This window comes from Marmota flaviventris, chromosome 14 (genome assembly GCF_047511675.1).
Source record: "Marmota flaviventris isolate mMarFla1 chromosome 14, mMarFla1.hap1, whole genome shotgun sequence".
NCBI lineage: Eukaryota > Metazoa > Chordata > Mammalia > Rodentia > Sciuridae > Marmota > Marmota flaviventris.
This window is the reverse complement of record NC_092511.1, coordinates 78,891,044-78,900,347: the sequence shown is the minus strand read 5'-3', so window position 1 is coordinate 78,900,347 and position 9,304 is coordinate 78,891,044. Positions and strand designations below refer to the sequence as shown.

At 44.8% G+C, this 9,304-nt stretch overlaps 1 long non-coding RNA gene across 1 annotated transcript; it reads left to right on the top strand.

Annotated features, from left to right (window-relative positions):
• The first annotated feature begins 420 nt into the window (after nt 1–420).
• Nucleotides 421–2,499, top strand: LOC114103258 (uncharacterized). Its single transcript, XR_003584641.3, has 3 exons — nt 421–488; nt 885–966; nt 1,715–2,499. It is a non-coding gene; the product is annotated as an uncharacterized lncRNA (long non-coding RNA).
• The last annotated feature ends 6,805 nt before the right edge of the window (nt 2,500–9,304 follow it).

Sequence of the window (9,304 nt, the reverse complement as noted above, 5' to 3'; positions counted from 1 at the left end):
GGGGTCGAAATTCAAAGATCAACACTTGTGAAGTGGGACTTGTCACATTGTATCCTCTGTTGTGAGGGAGCCAGCAGGGTGGATGTTCCCTACCAGGGGCTGACCTGCAGGCTACCTCTAAATGCTTGGTCTGTGCTCTCTTATGGAGGAAAGCCCTAGGCACCTGATGCCAACAGAGCCAGGCTTCCATGATGGGGCCTACTCCCCACACCACAAGTAGCCTGGGCTGTTTCTCTACTGTATTTCCTCCAAAAATAGAAGACATCTGATGTCCCTGGACTCACAAGTTAGGCCCCTCCCTCCGTCCCTATCCCCACCCAGCACACACCTGGGCATTTGCATGCTGTTCCCTGGGGAGGGCCTTCCTTCAAGGCTGACATAAAAGCTCAGCTCAAACCTGCCCTTGACTCACCAGGACTCCTCAGCTCAGCTTCTCAAAATGAGGCTCCCTGCTCAGCTCCTGGGGCTGCTGCTGCTCTGGATCCCTGGTGAGGACAGAGGGGATAAGGTGGGAGACTGGGGAGCCAGGGGAGCCCTGGGCACCAATTCTGCACATGTGTGCTATATCCATGTAAGAGACGTGCAGATCTGTCTTCTAGGATGAGGCCGCTGAGGTCAATTGATGTGAGAGTGTATTCCAGAAGGATCAAGGGACTGGGCTCTGATCAATATTGTCACATAATATGAGGGGGATGTTGTAGGTCAATTCTAGAGAGGCTCTTCTAAATCACAATATTTGAGATGTTTTTAAACATAAATAACTTTACTGTACAAATCAAAATCACAAAAATAAGTTAACCTGAAATCCACAATAAAGGAAAAAGCACAAATTCTCCTAAAGTATTTATATAACCTTGCATTAAACTATGATTTTTTTTTTTCAGGAACCAGTGGGGATATTGTCATGACCCAGACTCCTGTCTCCGAGCCTGTCACCCCTGGAGAGCCAGCCTCCATCTCCTGCAGGTCCAGTCAGAGCCTCCTACACAGTGATGGAGACACCTATTTAAACTGGGTTGTGCACAAGCCAGACCAGGCTCCACAGCACCTAATATATAAGGATCCAACCACTACATGGGGTCCCAGACAGGTTCAGTGGCAGTGGGTCAGGAACAGATTTCACACTGAGAATCAGCAGGGTGGAGGCTGAGGATTCTGGGGTGTATTACTGCTGGCAAACCACACAGCATCCTCCCACAGTGGTGCAGCCCTGAACAAAAACCTGCCTGCCTGGGTGGCCCAGCTGCCACATGAGCTGCTGGTCTGGGTAGCAGATCAGCAGATTCTCTGCCCTGTGAGAGGAAGGTGCTGGGAACTCAGGGAACAGGGTGTAGCTGAGGGCTGTGGACCAGGACTACCTGGGCCACAGCTCACGTCACACCCATGAGTGGCCTTGTCAGCTGCAGCAGCCTGGCCTGGCATGGGTAGGTCAACACAGAGGTGTCCAGGCCCCTTCTGAATGAGCAGACAGGATGAGTGTGAACTCTGCAGGAGGAGCAGGACCTGGGGCCTGGGAAGGACTCGGGCACAGGCAGGGGATGGTATAGGGACCTTCTGCAGGTCCCTTTATGCTTGCAAATGCTGTTCTTTGTGTAGTTGGGATTCAAATCTAATCACAAACACAAAAAATACCTAAGCCTATAATAACTTATGAATGGAAAATGATGGCTTATTAACTGGGCACTTAAACTTGTATTCTCTTATTAATCTGCAGTGTCCAGCTGGAATACAGTGAGGATGCAGTTTCCACTCTCCCTGCCTGACACCCTTGACTCCCTGCCTTCATTTTTGAAAGGATCAGAGTTGGAAAAATCACTCATATGTTACCAAGAAAGTAGAAGGTTGTGCCATGGTGTCAAGGAGATTCCTAGATAATAGAGCTCCTGGTGAATGTAACGGAAATCCCAACTATTTGTGATGAGTATTAAATTTATATGCAAATATTTATTTATGTGGATGAAAAATAATTCACAGTTCTTTAAATTTAAAATGAATGTTGTGAATAAGTAATTTTTAAAATATTTGGAATCCAAGAAAGGTGAAAGAAACAATTGTGGTAAAGGGAAACTGTGATTAAAACCACACAGTTAGGGCTGGGGATGTGGCTCAAGCGGTAGTGCGCTCGCCTGGCATGCATGCAGCCCGGGTTCGATCCTCAGCACCACATACAAACAAAGATGTTGTGTTCGCAGAAAACTAAAAAAATAAATATTAAAAAAAATTTAAAAAAAAAACAGACAATTGTCCTTGATTTGGAGAAACCACTAAAGACGCTGCTCACAGAGGAGCAATCACTCAGAGAGACACGGAGGTGTGTAAAGGCACACACAGGGTGGCATGAATTAGTGGATGAATGTGCACTAATATTGGGTGCAAAAAAGACGGGTGAGTACCTTGTGCAGATAGAGATGTACATAAACCTGGGGAGCTTGAAAAGCAGTGTGTTAGCACAAAAAAAGGGAAATAAATGTAATTAAAAATTATACTGTTTCATGCAGTGGAAAAAAGTCATTTCTCTGGCTGTGGGAATGGAAACCAGAGCTTCTGCCCAAGAGGCACCTGCTCCACCATTGACCAACATCCCACAACATGCTCAAGATGAGCCCTGAGCCAGGGCCACACAGGAAGCCACAGCCTGATTCCTCACTCACAGAAAGGCAGGGTGGTGGGGAGGATAAGAGGCTAATAGCTTAGCTGCTGGGTTAGGGCAATATTTTACACAAAATAATTGAATGCATGCAGACAAACAGTAAGAAGTTAAAAAAAAAATGATGACAAAGATGTATTGTCCATTGTTCACACAAAGTAATATTGTTTCACTGGGTAATGAAAACATGCATGCACCTTACATAATGTGAGCATCACAGAAAGAAGGTCTATGGATGGAAGTGTTGAGTAGTTCCTGAATTGTCCATGAAGTGTAAGAGTGCTAATGAGCTGACTTATCTCTGTAAAAATAAAGAGTGTCTTTTGTTTTTCTCTTTCATGGTTTGTCTTGTTGAAGAGTGATTTTGGCGGGGGGCGGGAACCATATTCTTTAACAGATAAAAATAATGTTCACTCACATTCCAGGCCTCCTCTCCCACAGGAGCAGAGGGAAGAGGACATGGGCTCCACATGGTGCACACGGGGATGGAGCCTCCCTTGCCTGGGTCCCCATATGATTCTGTGGAGCACCCCTGCCTGGCCCAGGAGCACACAGCCTTAACAATATGCTGCGGTGCCAGCTGTGACAAGTACAGTGGTGACCTCCATCCTGATTGCTATGAATGCACAAAAGACAACCTGAGTGACAGGTGTCTCACTCAGTTCCTATAACGATGCTGTCTTAACATGTAAAAATGTAAAATTAAATTTATGCTTGAAATATAGATCAGTCTCTCCAGGGCTGAGGCTATGGTGAGTGTATATCCCCCCAGTTCATGTCACCCACTGGTGGTCAAGAAGTGGAACATCCTAGCACAGAATTCAGTGAGAGGAACCTACTTGAATGTGAGCCAACTCTGTGTCCACAGGGTCCTGTGCCCTCTGCTCTCCACAATGATGCTCTACAGCTCCCACCTGACCATCAAATGGGGCAGACATTCACACACAGAGAGAAGTTCAGAACCCAACGGTTATGGGAACAAGGGAAGAGGGCAGAGCAGATGTGTCTAACGAGGTCACGCACTGAGTTCAGGACGAGCTCAGGGCAAAACCAGGTGTCAAGTCAAACCAGGTATCCTATCCCGCTTCTCCAGTACAGAGTCCAGATCCAAGAAACAGCAGGATCAAAGACATCCAACATACACCTTTCCAAATATGCTGAACTTATTTCATGAGATCCTTCAAGATGGGACTTCTTTTGTCATCTAAGGTCAGTGTGAAGTGAACAAATACTTTCTTGTTCCCACTGCTGTCTCTTGGAACAGTTTGAACCTCAGCTTGTAATTTTTTTTTCTCATCACAAGTAATAAAATGTGTGCCTTTTATCCTGTCTGTGTGTGTGAACTTAAACATATCTCTTCTTCCATGAGACTTCCAAGTAAGAGTTCACTCCAGGGAGATGCTCCCTGAGGTCAGGTGGCCTCACGGTGCCCAGGCTCACACCACCTAGTGAGCTTCAGCTTTGCCCACCCTAACATGAGAAGTGCCATAAAAAAAATCTCCCCCTAATGAGCAGCAAGACCAGTCTACAGTAGCCTCCCGAACCCACAAAGAGCAATGCCCTGTGTCCCGTGCACTCTCCAGCTCTCCCTAATTTCCCACAAATGGTCCAGACACCTTCTCATGCAGGGTCCCTGAACAGCAGCAAGATCTGAAGGGGACCTTGAAATGAGAGTGCTCACTGCTGCCCTCTGCTGGCCCAGCCCACACTTTGCACAGTCCCCTGAAGGTCTCTCCTTTTTCAGGGCCCTTTGCCTTCCTCTTGTGAGGATTCCTTTGATGTGGGGCCAAAGGCTCAGAGCTGCTTCAGCATCTCAGAATATCAGATTATGAAGAGTCAGACGCCTCGCCTGTCCTTTGTCTGCATTCTACATGTGGTAAACAGACTGGAACAGAACATGTTTGCACCAGGACCTGGACTTGGTTCATCCAAATGACCCTAGTGCTCTGCCCTCATGGGAGACACTCCTGACAGCCCACAGCAGACAGCGACACACACTGGTGGCTCTATGCACTGCAAAAGATATGCAATCTCCTGCTGAGATGGTCCTTAATACCAGCTTACCACTCCTCTCTGAACCTCATTGCCATCTTCAGATATCTATCTATCGATAGATAGATAGATAGATAGATAGATAGATAGATAGATAGATAGATAGATAAAATAAAAGACAATCCATGCATGGAAGTATCCTTCAAAACCAAAATGCCACAACACAAACCTTTCCCTATTTGTGACTTCATGTTCAAGATAGATCCTGTGTTTTTTTTTTAAATTATCACTTTATTTAATACTGAAGTATATTTACATTCATTTAGTTTTCTTTAATGTTGTATTCAAATATGATTCATGCAAATATCAAAATTGGGGAGCTTGTTAAACTTGGCCTCCAGGGCCAATGCCTCCTTAGGTTTGGCCTACTCTGAGCATGTCCCAGGAGGCCAGGAGCATAGGTGACTTCTAAACACCAGAGACCCCTGTCTTCATGCAGAGAGGACTGCCCTGGGAACAGAGCCCTCCACATGGAAGGGTCAGGGTCCCAGCTCCCTGTAGAAGAGAAACTGGGGGATAAAGGCCCACCACCCAGACTCCTCAAAAGACAGCTCTATGGCTCTGAGCAGGTCCAGAAAACCAGAGGAATGGAGGCAGTAGCAGTTTCTGCAAGTACAGGCAGAAGTCTTGAGAGAGAAGGACTCAATGATGGGCAGGTCAGAGAGGGGGCACCGGTAGAGAGCTCCATCTCCAAAATGGACCCCTCCATGCTCCCCCCACTTTAATCTCCCTGCACCAGCGAACCCACCAAGCCCACCTGGGTGTTGGCAATGGCCTCCTAACTGTGCCCTCTCCTGTCTTTGACCTGTAAAGAGCCTATTCCTTTGTCCTTTCACCCACCAGTTAAGCCTTTGTCTGTCTCCTCATAGACACTGTGAAGAATTCTGCAGTGATCATGGCTGTGTGGTCATCCCAGTTGGTGACCTGGTTCCCTTGAGTTAATGTCCAGCAGAGGGATAGTTGTGTCACATATTAGTCCTATATTTAATTAGGTTAGGATCTAAAACAGGCACATTTTCTTAATTTTTCCCTGGGACTTGCAAACTATTCAAGGAATAAATCAGAAACATGTGATACTCAGCAAGAAGGATACTTGAATGTCCTCTGAGGAGAAAGCAACTGGCAAAGACTCACTAACCCTTGGCCTGGCAGGAGGTTCACGTTTGAGTCTGAAGCTCTGTGGGGGAAGCATGTGGTTGTACACTGCCTCACCCTGGAGCCTGTTGTGGAAAGTTGTCCCTGGCCCTCTGCCACTAAACAGCACTGGGACCCCAGCTGCCCTTGGGGGCACTCAGGAGAGGATCAGGCCAGGACCCTGTTCTGGTTTATGCTGGTTCCAGGCCCTGTCGTGCTCTGGTTGAATAAGAGACTCTGGTTAGACTTGCAGCTGATGGTGACCATGTCTCCTGCAGACACAGAATGCTGTCTGCACAGGCACCTGAAATCAGGGAAATGAACAATGAACTATGAACACACACACACACACACACACAAACACACACACACACAAACACACACTGTGTCATTTGTACTTTGAAATACCATCTACAATCCCTTTGCCAGGGTCTTGTGAGTCAGCAAACAGTAAGATAGATATATATATATATATATATATATATATATATATATATATATATATATATATATATATCTCCACTGTTTCCCAGTCCATCTTCTAATTGCTATTCCAACTCCACAAATTTATTACTCTGAGGCCACTGAAGTACTTAAGTTGCTCCCCTGAGGCCCAGAGCCACAGGAACAGGCACACCAGGGACACCATCCCTGCTGCACTGCCTGCCTGGCACAGCTTGGTTCTTGTGGCAAAGTCCTCCTTTATAACATGTGGGCACTGAAAGGGCTGCAGGGGCCTCTGTGGAGACATTATATCATGAGGGGCAAACTGCCTGGACTGTGGGGCCAAGCAGAGCCTCCAACACTGTGCATAGTCAGACAGATTAATGAAGAGCTTTTATTCTAACTCAAATTACTTGAATGGATTTAGTACTAAAAAATGTGCAGCTAATTACCCCAGATTAGTAATCCTGGTCAAATAATAAAACAAGCTGGAAACAACAAAGCAGGGAGAGAGAGAGAGAGAGAGAGAGAGAGAGAGAGAGAGAGAGAGAGAGAGAGAGGAGTTAGGGAAGGGAGGGAGGAAGAGAGGAAGGCAGTGGAGGGAGAGGGACAGAAACATCTCCTGAGAGTACTGAAAAAAAGGTCAAACCACATTCTATATTCATAAAATCAGCAATTTTAAGGAAAATGTAGAAACCTTTTAACATAGAACCTGGAGAACATGTCACGTGCATTTGCACAGGACAGGAATTGCCCACATGACTCTTCTGGGCAAAGTCAGGTGGCAGCAGAGGAAGGGATCAGTTGCACAGAGGTTTGTAAAATAAGAAGTGCTATGAGTGGATAAAGGAAATCTGAGTGTCAGAAGTTAGAGGGCATGGTGTCTTAATTTCCTATAATGTTGTTCTCTGACCAGTAAAAAATGTAAAATTTAAATTATGCTTGAAAACTAGATCAGCCTCTCCAGGGCTGAGGCTCTGGTGAGTTTATTTGCAGGTTCACGACGCCCTCTGGTGGGTAAGGAGTGGAACATCCTAGCAGAGAATTCAGTGAGAGAAACCTGAGGTGAGCCCCTCTGTGTCCACAGGGTCCTGTGCCCTCTGCTCTCCACACTGATGTCCTGCAGCTCCAGGAAGACAGCTCAGCCACCTGTCCACCTCATGCCTCAGACACTCACACACAGAGAGAAGCCCAAAAACCAGCTGTCACTCCTGGGAACCCGGGAAGAGGCCACGGCAGAAATGTCCACCCAGGTCACTCACTGAGGTCAGGAAGAGCTGAGGTCTAAACCAGGTGTCAATTGCTAATGTTGTGTCCATCCTCTTCTCCATTCCTGAGTCCAGCAAAAAGCAGGAGACAAGAGGCCCAGCATGAGAGAAGCATTTTAAATACCCTGAATATATCTCTTCAGATGTTTTAAGATAGGGCTTCATGTTTCTATATCTCACCTCAGTGGGAATTAAATAAATAAAATCCTCTCTAGACGTTGGGAACCTGATGGCTGTGCTGAGTCAATTTCACACTGGATCCCAGGTCTCTGACTGTCTGTTTCTCCATAGTTAAGTCCTACATGTCAGATTTTCTAACTCCTTGCTCTCCCCACCCCACTGTCATGGTCTTCCACTAAGATAGTTGCAGGGCAGGGCCAGATTGTCTCTCCTCTCTTGATTTGTCTAATGGCTCAAGATACAGGTAGGATGGACCCATGAAATCTAAGTCCAGCCACATTCCTGGAGTTTCAATTACGAGCCAACAGCGGTGTGCTGCTCAGTGGTAGAGTGTTACCTGGGATGCATGAGGCCCTGTATTTCATGCCCAGCAATGCAAAAATAAATAAATAAATAAATAAATAAAGTAAAAAGGAGAAACATGCAAAAGTAGTGACCACACACACCATCCACACTTCTGCCATGGCATGCCTTCAAAGCATTCCAGGTTGTTAAAACTCACTTTTATTCTGACATCTATGAATCTATTTAGCTACAAAGGAAATTTTATGGTTGTATTAATATTTCCTTCAGGCAGAAATTCTAGAGCTAAAAAATATACTGACTGAGATGAGAAACTGCTATAGAGAGGTCAAAAGCAGATTCCACCTGGTAGAAGAAAGCACCTGTGTATTAAAATGTGTGGAAATATCCCCTCATAAGAGAATACAGAAAAAGAAACAAATGGCATGAGTAAAACACACCAGATACATGGGACATGGTCAAAAATCCATCAAACGTTTTATAGGCATTCCATGAAAATAGGAGACATCTAAAGGGAAAAAAGATTGTTAAAATTACTACTGGGGACTGGGGCTGGGGCTCAGTAGTCAAGCACTCACCTAGCACATGCAAGGCCCTAGGTTTGATCCTCAGCATCACATAAAAATAAATAAAATAAAAGTATTGTGATCAACTACAACTAAAAAATAAAATAATTTTGAAAAGTAATATTGATTAAAAATTTACGAGATGTTAGGAAAAATATGGACATTGAGGTTAACTATGCTTGAAGGTCCCAAATAGGACCAACCTATAGAAGGAGAAATTACAATGTTAGAAACAAGTTATTAAAATTTACAGAGACAGTTTTGAAAACCACAAGAGAAAAGCAACAAATGACTTCCAAGGGAACTTCCATGTGTCTATCAGAAATTTCCGAGAAGAGATATGCAGGCAGGAGGAAAGAGAATAATATATGCAAAATGCTATGGAAAAAAAAACCCTCAAGCAAGTATAAACAGTCATTGACCCCAAATTTTCTCATGAAATTTCTGAGCTAACTTTAAACAATTATCAAAATTTTGCCATTTTTGAATCTCATAAAAATAGAATCATGGGTAATGAGCTCCAGTGTATCTAGCTCTTGCCTACTCTTGTAGGGGTCTTGAAGGAAGGAAAGGTTTTCACTGGTGTATAGTATTTAATTGCATTCACTTCCCTTATTTCAATTTTCCATTCTACTCTTTTTTTTTTAATTTTTATTGTTGGTTGTTCAAAACATTACATAGTTCTTGACATATCATATTTCACACTTTGA